A 17,192-nucleotide genomic window follows, 5' to 3' on the forward strand; every position below is an offset into this window, starting at 1 on the left:
CGTAGCATATGTATATATACATATATATATATATATATACACACACACGCATATATGTTGTCCTATTTATGTGTACCTACTTGTGTCTAGTCTGGGAGCGAGTAGCAGGTTGTTCGTTTGAAAGAGAGGACGCTCCCCAGGAGCGCGACAATGATACACCTGTCCACTCTCCCCCCCTAAAAAAAAAAATAACCAAAAAAAGAAATTTGAACCTCAAGCAGCTGATGCTTTCTGTTAAGATTTTATTTTATTTATTTGAAAAAAAAACTCGTGAATATCGATCGGTCGCGTGCGACGCGTATATATCTTCCGGTTCTTTCGATCGCGGGGGTGGGTTGCTGGATGACGCGACCGACGCGTCCACGGGGCAAACAAGATCTCAATGATTAGTGCAAATTATATACCACTGAACCGACAGATTAACAAAAAAAAAAAAGCAAATTGACGTCGTCGCGTGCAGTGGCGTGCGTTACAAGCGTCAGAGATGAAGGAGAAATGATTCAATTGAAACGATTCGCCCCTCGTTCTTTCGGTGCTTCTTATGCTGATCGCGATCTTTGACTTGCTGTGAAGGAATGACGAAAAAACAAATGGCTTTAACTGAAGCAAGAGAATCTATATAGCTGGTGTAGAAGATACTATATATATATATAGTATGTATATTTATATATAGATGTATATATATATATATATATATATATATATATACACAATGCCGAATAATTTCTGACGTGACAATTTCGAAGGGGAAAACTTTGATTGCCATCTGAACGGGGGACGAATCGTATGTAATCACAGTTTCAATGTTTTCTAACATTGAGACTACAAATTTTTCTCCTCCTTACGTATATTAAAAATTATGCTTATTCTGGTTATTATTATTATTATTATTAATATTATTATTATTATTGCCATTATCATTGCCATTATTATTATCATCGTCATCATCATCATCATCATCATTACCATTATCACCACCACTATTATTATTATTATTATTATTATTATTATTATTATTATTATTATTATTATTATTATTATCACTGCTATTATTATGATAATATATATTTTTTGTGTCTCTCATCTAACTACGTGTAAAATCTTAACACTTTTACTATCTACTTAATTTTCTGTTCCATACTACAGAAAAAAAAAACGTCCTACTCACTTTACTTCACATCTTACTATTACCGTTACTTTCTCTCATCTGCTATAACTACTACTACTACTACCACTATTACTACTACCACTACCACTGCTACTACTACTTACTATTATTACTACTACTACTACTACCGATTATTTATTTATTTATTTAATTATTATATAACAGAAATTATGTTTTATTTAAAGATTAAACTGATTTGTGTTTGGTTCAAATACGTTGTTTGTTTTATTTCGATTACTTGTTTCAGTTGCCACCAGCCTCCCAACAACCACGGTTCACATCTACATTTTTTCTATCCATCCCGATAAACAAAAAAGAAATATATATATATGTACATATATCTCTTCTTCTACTTCCTGACATTCCTCGTTGCTCACAGAGACTGATATGTAATCGATGCGTAGCACGCCCGAGCGCAGCGTACACCGTTTCGCTGGATATTTACTGCACGCTCGTCGATCGTGGTTCGTAACATTTCTATAATTATCTTCGTTCCATCGTGGGCGACCTCGTGGAATCGACGAGAAAACCGTGTCTGCGTGTGTGAGAAGAAGAATGGTTTCGAACGCGTTAACCGATACACGAATGTCTGCCACTTTCCGAACAGTCTGTGATCTCAAAAGGTAGTAACGTTTGCGTGTCGGTCAACGCGTTAAAACATTGATCCTGAACCTATCGATACTCGCGGTGGTCGCCAATTATGCACGCGAACAACATTGGATATTGGACAGTTGACGGATAGTCGGATCGTAACGATCGTAATGTCGCGTAAGGTATCGAAAGGTGAAGGTCGATATCAAGATGTTCCGACGTCGTCCACGATCGTAGAAATTAAACAAAAAAAGAAAAGTGGAAGCGGTTCGTGATACTTTGAAAGAAACGTGAAGACTCATTGTTACAAAAGTACAAATGCCACGAGGCGGTCGCGCAAGTAGCTTTAAATACTCTCTCGTGCGCATTTCGGTTATATATATATATATATATATATATACTGCCCAATGTTGCGCCAATGAAACAATAAAATTATATGATTAGAGGCTTTGTTGGAATGTGAACAAAAAAAAAAGAAAAAAAGAAAAAAAACACCAATCATTACTAACGATAGGCGTAGAGAACGTAGTCCCTCGGTGAGCCTGAGACCGTGTCGAAGGGGGGCGGAAACAGGTGACAAGGGGAAAGGAGATGAAACACGACTCGCGTCATTGATTGTCTATATAGATAAGGTTGTCGAAAGAAAAGGGAGAAAATGTCAGTGAAATGTTAAAATGTCACAGTAACGAGGAAGATCTGGTGAACCCGATGGTTACGAGAAGCAAAGGGTGTTTCACCGTCTTTCCCTTTCGTGAAAGAGTGCAATAACGGCCGGAGCTGCTCAATTTAGCGCACAGTACAGTAGAGGTTGTCGATGCTAGACAGACTCGAAGGAGTCGAAGAGACGCACAACGCGACGAAGATACTCGTCTCGGGGACGACGGATGAAACGATCTGTGGAATTCCGTCTACGCGGTGTGAAAATCGCGCGAGCCCTGTCCCGTTCTTTCTAAAGTAGAAAAAGAAAACAAGCAAGGAAGGCAAGGACGTGAAGATAGAGAAGAAACTATGGAATGAGAGACGGAAAGAAAGAGAATGCTGAGAGAGAGAGAGAGAGAGAGAGAGAGAGAGACGTGAAAGGCAGCGAAAGTGAGAGAGAAACACGCTAATCTACTTAACTATAAAATTATATTACCATACGATTATTACGTTAGATATACATTATATATATTGTATTTATGTCTCAATAATCGTTGTTAGTTATATCGCTACGATGATGACGATGATAATGAGTGTTTGTTATCGGTGATTGATAGGGGAAGAGGGAACACTGTATCAGACACATACACGTACACACGTACATAAAACACACGTTTACGCGATAATGGGGCACTACTATGATGCCCATTTTCGATGATAAGAAAGAATCGCTTTCGAACTGATTCCGAACGCTTTGAGGGGTTCTCGCGATGAGTGCGCGAACCCTTCCGCAACACAATTCCGAAACGATATTCGCATTCTTAATTTTTACTCAACGCGCGAAATTCGAATACATCCGACAGATTTGCGATCTTGCATTGTAAACAGAAATTTGTAACTTGTAACTTTTACGATCTGTATAAATTTTTAATAAATTCCCGCGTTTCGTACAAAGCGTTTTGAAATCGGTCCGAAGGTGACACGGTGAAAGTTTCGCCGACGCATCCCGCGGCTTTTAGATGATCTCACCGACGGACGAACAATATTACCTTTATTAGGACGTTTACATTTAATCGTTAGCCACATTATTACGCGTAAGAATTAGTCCATTCGTACATTCTCTTCATTCGTACGTTTTAACCGACGACGAAGAGGAAAAAGGGGTTTGTTCCCACGAAGGTATCGAGGGGTATGGTTTATCGATTCGTCCTCTGAATCAGTATGAAATTCTCTCGACATTTCCTCTTCTTCGACTCTTCGATGTCTTCTATCCTGTATATTCTTCGTGTTATATTCGACAGACTGTCAACAGCCCTTAGTAGCCTTAAGAATGCAAATATTACTACAAAGCGTTTCTGATTCAATGAGTCACGTCGATCCCTGAACACCTTCGGATCGAAAGGATCCATCAACTGGATTGATCATCTATTCAACTAGAAGTTAGAACTAAAAGAAACCACAGTTCTGAGGGAACATGAATAATCGATCGATTAACGAGTTTCCGACTAGGAGATCTGTTTCATCGTCTTAACGACAATTTTCTTCGAGAGATCTAACCGGTGAATAAATACATGAAAAACATCATAGTTGAATCGAAAAATGTTCGCATATTCTTCACCGGGAACAATCTCGCGAGATGAAATACGTCACTGTCAGTTTTAAACAACGCACAATGCTGTCTCCATTGGACAGCTTGTCGATCGTTTTGAAGATACGCTGATTGGTCGATGCAATGTCGATTCAGCGTCGACTCGACGTCGATCGAAAAGATCGTTGTCTCTTGTTACCGTCTTCGTGTTCTCTCGTCATCGATGATCGTTGTAATTCGCATTCATTATCACCGGAAAGGTGCATCATCGTCATGTTCATCTGACGTATCCGAGGCGCCCGATAGTCGCACTCGTCGATCGTCAAATCGGTTTGTTCAGTCGTCGATTGCGTGTCGATTGCGCGACTACATCGAATCAACAACTTCCTGTTCCGTTTTTCACGTCTCACTGTCGTGTTGCATCCCGTGCAGAGGGTGTAAGATGGAACGATCTAGGGAGCTTCGACTGTGAGAGATTAAAAATTCTTTGAAAGCAAAAGAAAAAAATACTGACAGAATGGAAGGTGAAATTCCCTTGTGGGATACTTGAATTTCTCATTAGAGAGAGCTAGTTTCTTATAAGAGAAGGGAATTTCGATCGATAGAGTCGAACATGCCACGAATAAGTGGTTCTTAATCGAGCACGAGAGATCGAGGTGGATTTTGTTGGTCGTTTAAACACGCACGTGGTTCCAGTCAGTCGTCAAACAATTCCGTTGCTGCGTTGCTCCTCTTCGAACAAAATGATAAAAGAAAGATCGTCGGTGTACGGGGCGCGCGATCAAGCAGCAAAAAGCTACCTAAGAACAAAACCTAAGAGCAAAATAAAAAAAAATCTAAGAAATCTAAAAAAAAAAAGAATAATAATAAAGGGTAAATAATCCTCTTCCAATTTGTACCGAAGCGACTAAATACCGCAGAGACTGAGATTTTAGGCGAAGTTAATTAGCTCCGAATGATCGTGGCTGCGATCGATGATACTCTCCTGAAACTTCCAGGGAAACTAGAGACCCCCGAAAAAAAAGAGAGAAGAAAAGAAAAAGAAAAGAAATATACACACAGAAATGATAACAAATGCAAACACATTTTTCTCGTGGACTTAGGAGAAGAACAAGAGCGTTAGAACTAGCTGTTTAGAGATTATATCGATTGAATCCCCTGCGATTAGGATAATCGATCGAGCCTGCGTGTGATCACGGAGCTCTCGGTTTCGTCGACTGGAGTTTCGAAAACTCAGCGACGGACGACGATCGTTCTCCGGCCGGCTGATGAGAGAGAAATCTTCGTGGAGCGAACGTGAAATGCGAATTAAACCCGGAGAACGGTGCTCTGTGACCAGCGAGGCTCGACGAGGCCGGAACGAGAGTAGGCTCCCGACTTTTTGAAACGTTTTTTTCTTTTCTAGGAAAAGCAACAAGTGACAATTCGCGAGTTTTCGAAACGAACTTTTTTCTGGCGGACTGACGTGACGCTGGGGTGGCGGAAGGGGCGAACGAAATATCGAGGAAACACTCGCGGATAGAGTAGCCAAGTAAACGGACAAGCATCGCGCGTTTTACTTGGGCAAGAGCAGCAAGGGGTGGAAAGAACGACAGATCCTTTTTTCTCTTTTTTTTCTTCTTTTTCCTTCTCGGTCCCCCTCCCGTCGCTCGACGAAGCGACTCTTTCCTCGTTTTAACCACCGTGCCGGGCTTTCGAGCTTCGATCGTCTCGTCAGCCTCGCGGCTTACTCGCCAAGCGTCCGGTACACCTGCTTTTCGAATCACGAAACCATTATCGTGCCGCCGATTCACTTTGTGCTTTTCTGTTGTGTCCTCGTTATCGACGCTCGACTCATGGAGCGACGCGCGTTTCACAAGGCTATTACTTCTTTTTCATCTCTTTGTCGACGATCTCACCACCTCCTCTCCCGGCTTGTCCCTGTTTCCTTCAGCCCCGTTCGTTCCGCTCCGATTGTTTCCGCGAGTTCTCAGGCCGTGGCGTTTTCCTTTGATCGCGAAAGGCGGTGTACTCGACCCTGGAGCGAGCACGAAACCAAAGAAACAAAAAAAAGATATATATATATATATATATATATATATAGATAGAGAGTGTGAGAGAATGAACGAGTGAGTGAGAGAGAGAGAGAGAGGAACGTAAGAATGAGAGAGCATATGCGTGAGAGAAGATGGAAAGGGGAGTGATAGGGAGGAAGGAGCGTATATATATCAAGGGGCACCGTAATATATCGGGGGAAGATGAAATTATTTTTACGCGTTCGCGAGCACGCAGTCCGATCGATGTGCTGCCGGGACATCGAAAGTCGGCGCGGGATATGGGGGAAAACGCAGAGCGAAAAGAGGAGAGAGAAATTGTCGCGACAGCAGAAAGCAGCTCTAGCTCACAGTAGGCCTAACTAACGAAACAAAACAAACAAACAAAGAAAAAAAAATAAGATGAAAGGTATTTATATACTTAAGCTAACTAATTAAAAAAAAAATATTAAAAAATGGTGGAGAAAGGGAGAGGGTGAGATCGGCGGGAGAAAGGGAGAGAGAGAGAGAGAGAGAGAGAGAGAGAAAGGTCAATCAGCGAATTAGAGAAAGAGACATTGCGTGCGAGAAGATTAGAGAGAAAGAGGATTAGTGAGAAAGGTAAAGAGAGAAAGTTTAAGGTGAGACAGGATAGAAAATACTTAAAACAAAATAAAAGTCCTTGAGTTGTTACTTCGAGGCGAGTCACTCGCGGATCAAGAGGAAAAAAAGAGCCGACAACAAAAGAAACCGATCTTCTTTAACGAAAGAAGGAAAAAAAATTACAAAAAAAAAAACGGAAATAAAATAATAAGAAGAAAGAAGTGGGAGGAGAGTTGGGGTTAAATACAGAGGTTGCTAGAAAAAAAAATGACGAGAGGGTGGGAGTTTAAGAGAGGAAGAGAAAGTGGCTAACGGAAGAGGAGATGTGATGATGGGTCAGTGAGGAAAGAAAGAGATAATCTATAATCTTCTGTACATGTTTTGATTATTCTAATTATTAATTATCGTAACTTATAATAACTATTAATTAATTAAATTAATTGATATCTATGGAACTGTATTTAAACGAGAAAAAAAAAAACGTGGTAGCTAGTTTGTCAATGGGTGTATAAATATTTAATTACGATAACTCTATAGTGATACTAAAAGTGAAACAACAACAAAACAAAAATCACAAAACAACAAACAAAACAAGAATACAAAATGTAACGTGCGCGTGCAAGGAACAAGGAGAGATCGAGCCAGATTGAATGGAGCTAGTGAATGACAACGAGAGAAAGAGATTAGAATGAACGCGAGGAGAAAAATATGTGACTAAATAAACACGAAAGCAAAGACAAACATACACGTACATACACAGACACACAAGCCACAAGATGATATACAGTATGTATAATTAATTCCACTTCAAAGCGAGGAAGGAAAAAAGCGAGGCGAAAAATAAAAACACAAACACACAGTGAAAGAAGAAAAAAAAAGAAAAGCAGAAAAAGTAAAAGGAGTGAAAACCGAGTGCAGTATATTTATTAAAGGTGATCGGGTCATTTTTTGCCAAGCTGGTCAAGCGGATCAGCAACGAATGTGTTAACGAAAAAAAAAAAGAAAATGAAAAAAGTTAAAAAAAATAAAACGAATGGGAAAAGAAAAGAAACAAACTATTGCAACGGGTGTTCCGGAAACTTTGGTCCTGCATTTTTTTCCGGACGCGCAAAAGGGCAAAGTGAGTTTCACGGTGCTTCGTGGGGGCTTCTTCCGTTTCATTTCCGTTTTTATCTCCTTGCACACTTTCTTCTTCTTATAGTGGTCGACGCGTAAACGAGATGTTCTTCGAAAAGCCATCGTCGCTTTTCGCATTTTTTAACAAAATAGAGAAGGTTCGTCATATTATATATGTACACACATACATATATATATATATATATATGTACGTATGTATACATATATATACACGTATAAATACAAGATGGTTCGTAGAATATTTCTAGGTGTGTTCAATCGTCTGTGTTTCGTGAACAGGCTCGAACCCCCCCTTTTTTTCGAAAAGTTGACGCAGGAAATGAGTTTGCTCGTGTTCTTCCGTTCTTTTTTCTTCGTACTCGAGCTTGCTCTCTCGAAAACGATTCCTTCGAAAGAAAAAAAAAAAAAAGAAGAGCGACTCGAGTCCTTCTCGTGAGATATTCTCAAAGAAATAGCAGATTTTCTTCGAAGGTTCCTTCGATGGATCAGTTGATCGTTTCTGTCGCCATTATTCTTTGTCGTTTCCTCTTCGTTTCTTTTTTTTTTCTCGAACTGGGGGAAAAACGACTTCGATCGGTCGGTAGAAGGAAAATTCGAGTCTCGTAATGCGCCATTTAAATAATTTATATTTTGCCGATGACACAAACGCTTGGTTGAACCACGGGGGACAGACAGATCAATTCCTTTTTATGTATCTCAGCGTGTTTATGTATAATCGAGAGACGGAAAGACTGTCGGTAAATCAATTGCTCATACCGGGACGCGATATATAAATTATTTAAAAGAATAAAAGTGGCAACGAGAGGATAATCGTCGTCGTACGATCCGCAGAGAATCAAAGATCTCAATTTGTACGCCGCTCCGAAACGGATCAACCTTCTTGATCGCGCCTTGGCTCCCGTCGCATTTTACGCTTCTCAGTATCCTCCGTCACGAGATAAGGAATCAACGTTAAGATATCGTACAAAATATATAAGTATAAATACACAGGGCGCACTTGGTCGGACGAGTTTGCATTTAAACGTAAATTCGGCATCCGTTTTTCGCAAAATGCTCGAATTTATTTCTGAAATCGTGGTAAGTCGTTCGTCGAAGTACGCTTTGCACGTACGTAGGGTTTTAAAGAAAAACCAGACGACGGTCAGATGGTTGATCGATCGCGAATCAGAATCGATCGCGTGTTTCCGCGAGAGCATCGATCATCGCACAAGAGCGCACACACACACACACACACACACACACGCACACACACACACTAAAAAAACTAGCGAATGAAAGCGTTAATGATAGGATGGTTTTCACGCGAACGGCGAACGGGGATTAGTGGTAAAGTTAAGGCTCCTTTTTAAGTGTTTCGGAAAAGAAAGGGTGGGCGGATGGTTTTTTGGGGAGGGGGGGGGGGACGTTTCAAACAGAGAGGTGCTTGTTAGGTCTCGATAATCTCGTAATATCGAAGATACATTCCATCCGAGTACGAGGGCTCTGGTGCGGAATAAAAGACTTCCTTTTCTCGTCCACGACTACTTCATTCCAAGCTTGTTTCCTCGCGGTTTATAACTTTTCTGTCAGCTAGTTTTTCCCGCTTTTCTAGCTCTAGTTTCGTTCGATCCTGTGCGCAAATTCCAGAGCGCGTTGATTTATCCAGCGGATGAGTTCAGGAAAGACACAGGTTGTGTTTGAAAAGGTGATTTCTCGATCGCGTAGACGAGGATCGTCGAATTTTTGCACATTCCATTGACGACAAGACCCTCGAGGTACAAAATTCACGGTTAGTAATCGTGCGTAATTATATTATAGACGCGTCTCTGACGATCGATCTCGAATGGACGCGTTCTCGTGAGCGAAACCGCCAAAGAAAAAGACATTTATCCTTTTTCTATTGAAACGATGGAGGGATTTCTATAGGGAATCGAATGAAAGTTTATTCATCGACAGTATTAAAGTAAGGGGAGTTTTTTCGCGGAGAGACGTGATCCCAGTGAGTAACACACACTTGTAGAATCATTTCTGGAAACTTGACGCCAATTCTATCGACGTTTGAACGTTAATCTAAATCTTAATTTAATCTCGCTGTTTGATTAATTTCAATGGTATTTAAGACAAATTGTTTTTAAATCGATCTAGTTTCACTTCAGATGTATCTTCTCAATTCCCTCTTGTTAATTTTCTTCTTATTTGATAATAGATACCTATCTGATAATAGGTAATATTGGCGTCCAGTTTTGAAAAATAATTCCACGTGTGACCGATAATTACCGGTGTAGAATATCCTCGACACGATCGAGGGAATCGAGTTTCTACACTCGCAGTTGTCGCAATGATTCCGTATTATAATACCGTAACTATTATAATACCAGATTTTACCATTACGATATTATAACGTTGTATGTATAAGTGTTCATAAGAAAAGAAAAAAAAATTTATTATCACCGGATAAACGCAGTGCAATACATTTATCGTTCTCGGTGATTTTCTTCAGGGCGTGTGTGGAGCACATCCATCGAGCAGAAACGATACAATAAGAAATAAGGCCAAAAAAAAAGAACACACAAAAACGAAACGAAACGAACAAACGAAGAATAAAAAGAAAACTTAGAAAAACAGAAAAAAGAGAAGACGAGAAACCGCGCGACTCCTTTTTGTTCATTTCACGCGAAATTCGAGGCGAATCGGAACGATAAGAGATTCAACGGAGAAACTTGACCTCCGAGATCAAGGAAAATTTCGCGATAAAAAAAAGGATTAAATGGGAAAATAGATTAAAGCAATTGCACACATGTTGACCATTTTGAGAAACAAATTTTGACGGTCCGTTCGTACCAGACAAAAGTAATAATTAATAATTAATAAAAAAAGAGAAAAAAAAATGAAAAAATGCAAAAGCATCGTTGATTTTCAAAGGGATCACGACCGAACGTGAAATCTGTCCGACTGTTACGAATTGTCTTTATAATAAACATTTACAGCTTTAATGGGAAACAACCGTAGACGTAAGTGAACGGAGGGCACTAATCTAACGAGAAACAAAAACAGAATCGAAAAGAAAAAAAAAACGTAATTAAAAATAATGCAAAAAAAAAAACATAAAAATAATATAGAAGAAAATAATATAAAAAGAGAGAGAGAGAGAGAAAGAGAGACACGTAACGAGAGAGCGAGATAGAAAGAAAGAATGTGTGAGAGTGAGAATGAGAGTGTGCGTGTCTGAGAGAGAGAGAAAGTGAGAAAGAAGAAGGACGAACGAGAAACGCAAGGGAAAAGCTATTCGTCACCCCCGAATTTTTCTGTCTCGAATAAAATAACGTTGTCTTTTGATTGTCGTTTTAATGGACAAAGCCATAAACTATGAATGATTTTGTAACTTAAGGAAATATAAGTTGCTCTTAAATCTGACACGGACGTGACTTCTTTCACCCGCAATTTTCTCGATAATATATAACACTCTTCTGTTTCGAGTCTTCTCGTTTCAACTACGTCTCTATTCGCAAGTTCGCCTCTTTTTTGATCTCGCGATCAGGCCCGCGAGGGGACCGGCTTTTCTCTTCTTGGCCGTCAAGAGAAGAGGAGATTCGGTTTCCCTCGATTTCTCTTCTGTTTCGTTCGACTCGTGTTCAACACGGCGCGATCTGATATCATCATGTGAATGAACAATGTCGATACGCGTCAACAACGATCAATTGACAAGCGAGTCGAGAACTATTGGAACTAATAATTTCGGTAGACGTCGTCGGTGACTTTTCACTGAAAGAAACATCGATGAAATCTTCGAACGTCTTTCTCCACGTTCGAATTACATTCAAATCTGCTTTTGATCATCAACGTCCTTTTTGAAAATTAAAAATCTCTGTACAACTTGCATCAATGTCGTCGATCTCTAAAAGTTATACCATCTTAATTAGTTTCCCCATACGAATAATATATGTTTCTCTCAGTGTTTGTTCTTCGTCGATGTTATTCGTGCAATTAAACTTGAACTTGAAAAGCGTATCGGTGCGTTCTAGCGCCAATGGAATCAAAGAAATGTGGCAGAAAAACTTGGAGAATTATGGAGAAATTCGAATTCGAAGCGGCGGTCCTTTGAGAGGGTAGCTTTCGCCAATGTGTTCTGGTGTTCATCTCGATCATTCGGGTCAAACCGAATCTCTTCGTGATTTTCCAGTCGATATCGGCGACTTAGGGATAAGCGACGGCAAGTCGTGTGTGTTTCCAAGTGGTGGAAGAGAGCCAGAGAGTTTCGTTGAAAACGCCTAGCTACGTCAAAGTTAATAATATCGTTCAAACGAACCGAGAGAAAAGTCTGATGATAGAGGCGCGTTTAACCAGGATGAGAATGGAGATAGGAACTGGCAAATGCAACGGAGTGAAAGAGCGAGAGAAAGAAAGGGAAAAATAGAAGGAGAAGAATGGGCAAAGAGGGGGGGGGGGGGGGGGGGAAGCGAATAAAACGCGAATTATAATAGAATAATGTATTTTATGACGGGTTTTAATACGGTATTAATAGCGATATTTAACTATAACTGATAATAAAAGACGCTATATAAATGTGAAAAATTATCGGACGACACATGTGACACACGGTGATGTAAACTGTATGGTAAACTACTATAAGGTTAACAATTAGGCGTTAGATCGTCGAAACGGGGAAAGAAAATGGACGACAACAAGTAAGATATTAATATAATGGAAAGAGAGTGGGGGGGAAAAAAAGCGAGTATGTCGAAATAGAGGAAACAGAAGGGGTTTTTTAATCAAGGGATTTTTGCACAAGGAGACCTCGATGGACACGCGTTTCTCTTTACTTCTTTCTATTTAAATTGCGCTTATATCGGACTGAATTACTTGAAATTTAAGACGAGATTTAACTTTTGCGCTTGTAATAAAATAGACTTAACAAAGCGTGTTCTTGCTAGGGGAAAAGGGAGAACGATCATTCAAATAAACCCCGTATTCCGATACAATGGTACTATCTTAATATAACGTCATTTCGTTTTTTTCTTTTATTAAAGCGAAACCATCGAGATGTTCATTAGCTAAGGGTTAAATCTCAATGGTTCTCGCCAAGGTTTCTGATGCTTCCAGTAATTACGGAACGATTCCACACAGAAATGCCGTCGAATCTACGAGAACGTTCTCCTCTAAACGATAAATTCTACGTGTAAATGCTAAATATTATATCATCGGACGTTCTGCGAAAAGAACTGCACAAAATCACACGTGATAATGATTTACGAACGTATATAGGATATATATACATATATACATATAAATGTATATATGTATATATGTATATATAGCAAATAATGTCGCCAGAGAGGAGCTATTAAAAAAAAGAGAAGAAAGAAAATTGCAAAAATTAGCACGCTTCGCATCTAGCTGTGAACGCGAGTGATAGGTTGATTATCGATGGGATGATCTACGATTAAAAAAAAAAAAGTATAGCGATTATTTATTATTAAACAAATGTTTAGGGTGGGAAGGAGGGATCGAGACAGATGAAGGTGTAGACAAAGACTGATTTGTGGAAGGATTGGCTCGAGTATTGCTTTTCGATCGATTGGTTATAAACGTTGACGTAGCGTTGTTTAAACTAGTGATACTTGGTTTAAACTGAATACAAACGATGGAATTAATGTCGGAGAAGATCTTCTGTCTGTGTTTTTCATTTGAGCATACGGTGCTCTAGAAAATTCAGATCGTGTCACGATACTGCTATCGATCGAATTAAATGTCAACTGAAGCTTTAACTTCGTGAGAAATCGGGGCTCGATACCGTTTATACTAACATCGATCGAACGACCCTCGAGTCAAGTCGACGAATAGAAAAAAACTTCTAAGAAGTGAAAAGCGATTTTTGCTAAAAAAAAGAAATCTTCGGTCCATGTCTGATCTGTACGGACTTGTACTACTTTCCGATCGAGTTAGTTTTCTCGATCGAACGGAATATAGGAAGCAGGAAATTTTCTAGGAAAACAGATGAAAAGAAATATAAGAAAGAGAAGTCTCTTCTGTTGCGGAGGTGACTTCCGCTAGGAAGTTTGGCCTGCGTCTGATCACGCACGGACTAGAACTACTACTGTGTCAGTCGTGCACAGGCCTAACGTTCACGCATCGACCAAGTATCGGAACACCGAGCTTCTTCCTCTTTCTAATTACCTCGTTAATTACTAGACATTATCCACCTCGGTGATTCTACGCTATAGCGAGCGGGTTCACGCTCGTTTTGCGTTAGAGAACCAAGGTTAACCTTTATGTATCGTTGATCATTTTGATTGACGCGAATGACACGAACATTGTTCATTGTTGAATCACGATTGGTGCTTTGATCGCAGCATATCGAGACTAGAATCAAGAGGACAATTTCGGGGATTGGGGAGGGAGGGGGTGGGGGTGGGGGTAGGGGGAGAAAGATAGAAATCAAAAGTTTCTTTTCGAGCTTTTACGTGGGTGACACACACACACACACAGTCGTGGAGAATATTTTTCTTCGTAATGTTCGATCTTTGCAACAAAGAGCATCTTTGATCATTATCGAGGTTCCTGGCGAAATTCTTTCGCGACGAATTAATTTCGCAGGGTACCGTCGCCGCGAAGGATACCGTGTAATCACTGTTAACCGTCGATCGATCGTACGTCGATCTTTCGCTCCAACGATCGATCGACCCTGTTAGAAACGTTGCGCCAGCAGATCACTTAACCTCTTAAAGAGTAGTATCTACAATCGACTAGCGCTCTCGAATCGAATTAAATCGATGATTTGTTTGTCGAGCGTTTTCGCGAAATATACTTTCCGATGGGGGCCCGAGCATGGTTTTATTTACAATTTGTCTAACAAATGCGAAACGCAAGTGAAATCTAAACCTATAACACGTATAATCTGTATTTAATTATCGTCATTTATCATATTACTGTGTACTTATCGCATGATTATTACTTACACGTATTATTTATACAACTACAGGTAGGAATTTCCATTGAGGTATTATGTGGAGATTAGATATATCTATAATATACATTATATTATATTATATTATATTATATTATATTATATTATATTATATTATATTACATTATATTATATTATATTGTATTTACATTATATTATATTATACACATGTATTTCTCACGTGGAAATTTTTCAGGCATCTCAAAATAACACCGCAACGGCTATTGTTGTGCAACAAGTATATATGGGCGTGCTTTTTAAGAGGTTAATCGGGATACCGATTTAATATGTAGTACAGAGCAAAAAAGAAAAGCTTCCTCTCTACATAACACATATATGCATATAAGCATACACATACGTACACGTACACATGCATACGCGAATCCGTCTTAATAGTTTCAAAATAAAACCTCGAATTATTATAGTTAAAAAAAAAAAAAAATTAGCGTAATATTATGATAATTTTTCGTGACGTTGTGACGTATTATAATTACATTCATTTAAATGTTCAATACATGTTTAAAAAGTCAATGTTGCGTAAGTAGTTTGATCGTATGTACTTTTTCTATTTACTTATGTATCGTGACTATGTACCATAACGATAGTTTTCATTGCGTACGTGTTATCATGATTTGTCAAGTAGCCAATTCGAGGTTTATTCAATCTAAAAAAAATGTGATCGGTCGGGCGGAGCAAATTGAAACACACATCTTTCATCGCGGAACACATACGTATACGTATTTTTACATGCGGACGGTCCGCATAAGGGAACAGAGTTCATTTCTCGAGGAAACAACGATGGGATGTTCGTTTTCTGATGGGTTCCGTCGAGCATTCTTCGTCGTCGCCTCTACGTCATTTTAGGGCAACGAACTAGAAATGTGTTTGAATATTTACACGAATTTACAAGATTCTTGCTAATGTACTTTTTCTATACCACACACGAGGCAAACTCAGCTGTGTACAAGTAGGTGCACGCTACATATACATAAACAAATACACGAGGCATACACACGAATTTCAACATACTCTTGTATCTTTAACACCTAACAGAATAGAGGAACGGGAAGATTAATACATTGGACGTACTACAACTCCGCGTACAATCATAGCACACAGAACACACAATTACATGCACCCACACGTACAAGAAAGAGAAACCATTCACGCACACTGTGGCACATAACAAAGACACAAAAATGACTTCAAGAAATAGAACAGACAGAAACATTTTTCGAGAACACGTGCGCGCCATCACAATTGTTGATATAAATTGCGATCCATGATTATTACTATTTACGATATAATTATTATCTTGCATTGTCTAGTCATACGTTATTATTGTATAACTAACGATATTAATTATTAATTAACCTGTACTACCTAGTCGCATTATGTGTTGCATAAAAAAAAAAATACTATGAAAATTCCGAAGGCGAAATAAGAAAAAAAAAACGAGAGTGAAAGAGAGAGCGAAAGAATGAGTAAGAGATATACCTATAGAAAAAGAGAGAGAGAGCAAGAGCAAACGAGAATACGAGGAAGAAAGAGAGAGAGAGAGTGAGTGTGAATGATATAGACACACGAGATACGGTAATGATAATTTCGGTGATTACATTGTGAAGAACGACATTGATATAAGTGACAGGCGTTGATTGAGTAGATGATTACGGTTGTGATCGTAAGCAGTGATGAACAAGGCAACAACGGTAGGCACAACATGTTCCCAAAAAGAAGAAAAAGAAACGATTTAGAATATAACGAGAGAGAGCGAGAGAGAGAGAGAGAGAGAGAGAGAGAGAGAGAGAGAGAGAGAGAGTGAGAGGAAAAAAGAGATGGAGAGAATGAGATGAAGGCACTTCGTTGCAATCGTGATAACGCTCGTCGATCAATGTTAAGATCAAGATTTGGCTAATTGTGATGATAATCTCTCTCTCGCGCGATCGCGCGCGCGCGCGAACGGAGTTGTTTATTTTGAGATTAAAGAGGAAGTTAGTGAGATAAAAACCAAGGGTGCTCTGAAATGTTCCATATTGAACGCGAATTTAACCATAATTCGTCGATGGCGATTAAGGAACGATTAGTTGACTCCCAGAAAGTAAATTTTGAGAGCTACATATAATTAAACACTTCGCAGACAAACGAGTCTTGAATATTAAATGTATGACTGTAAAAATACAAGATTTGTATCATCTTGGGAAATGTAGAAGATAGTCGTCGAAGTGTTACGTGTCATATCCGCCCAAAAAACCCGTCAATCCGATCAGAAAGTAATATCGTCGTACATGTTGAAAAATTTGAGAAATAAGTACTTTAAGATACTTTCTGAACTCGTCGTTTCTTCGATCGACGAATTAAATGGAATAATCGATCAAAACGAGCGATCATGGTTGCCGGAGACCGCCTGTTTAGTTAAGGAACAGAAAGTGAAGATGATAGCAATGATGATGATGATGATGATGATGATGATGATGATGATGATGATAATGATGATGATGATGATGATGATGG

The 17,192-nt window shown here is 39.2% G+C and overlaps 1 long non-coding RNA gene across 3 annotated transcripts; it reads left to right on the top strand.

Annotated features, from left to right (window-relative positions):
• The first annotated feature begins 11 nt into the window (after positions 1-11).
• On the top strand, positions 12-17,166 carry LOC122528170. Of its 3 annotated transcripts, XR_006306506.1 has the most exons (3): positions 12-56; positions 674-2,832; positions 16,239-17,166. It is a non-coding gene; the product is annotated as an uncharacterized LOC122528170 (long non-coding RNA). The 3 variants fall into 3 exon arrangements; XR_006306507.1 differs by lacking the exon at positions 12-56 and having other exon boundaries at positions 16,243-17,166; XR_006306505.1 differs by lacking the exons at positions 12-56; positions 674-2,832 and adding an exon at positions 2,839-6,548 and having other exon boundaries at positions 16,243-17,166.
• The last annotated feature ends 26 nt before the right edge of the window (positions 17,167-17,192 follow it).

This window comes from Frieseomelitta varia, unplaced genomic scaffold (genome assembly GCF_011392965.1).
Source record: "Frieseomelitta varia isolate USP_RPSP 00005682 unplaced genomic scaffold, Fvar_1.2 scaffold_246, whole genome shotgun sequence".
In the NCBI taxonomy this organism is placed as follows: domain Eukaryota; kingdom Metazoa; phylum Arthropoda; class Insecta; order Hymenoptera; family Apidae; genus Frieseomelitta; species Frieseomelitta varia.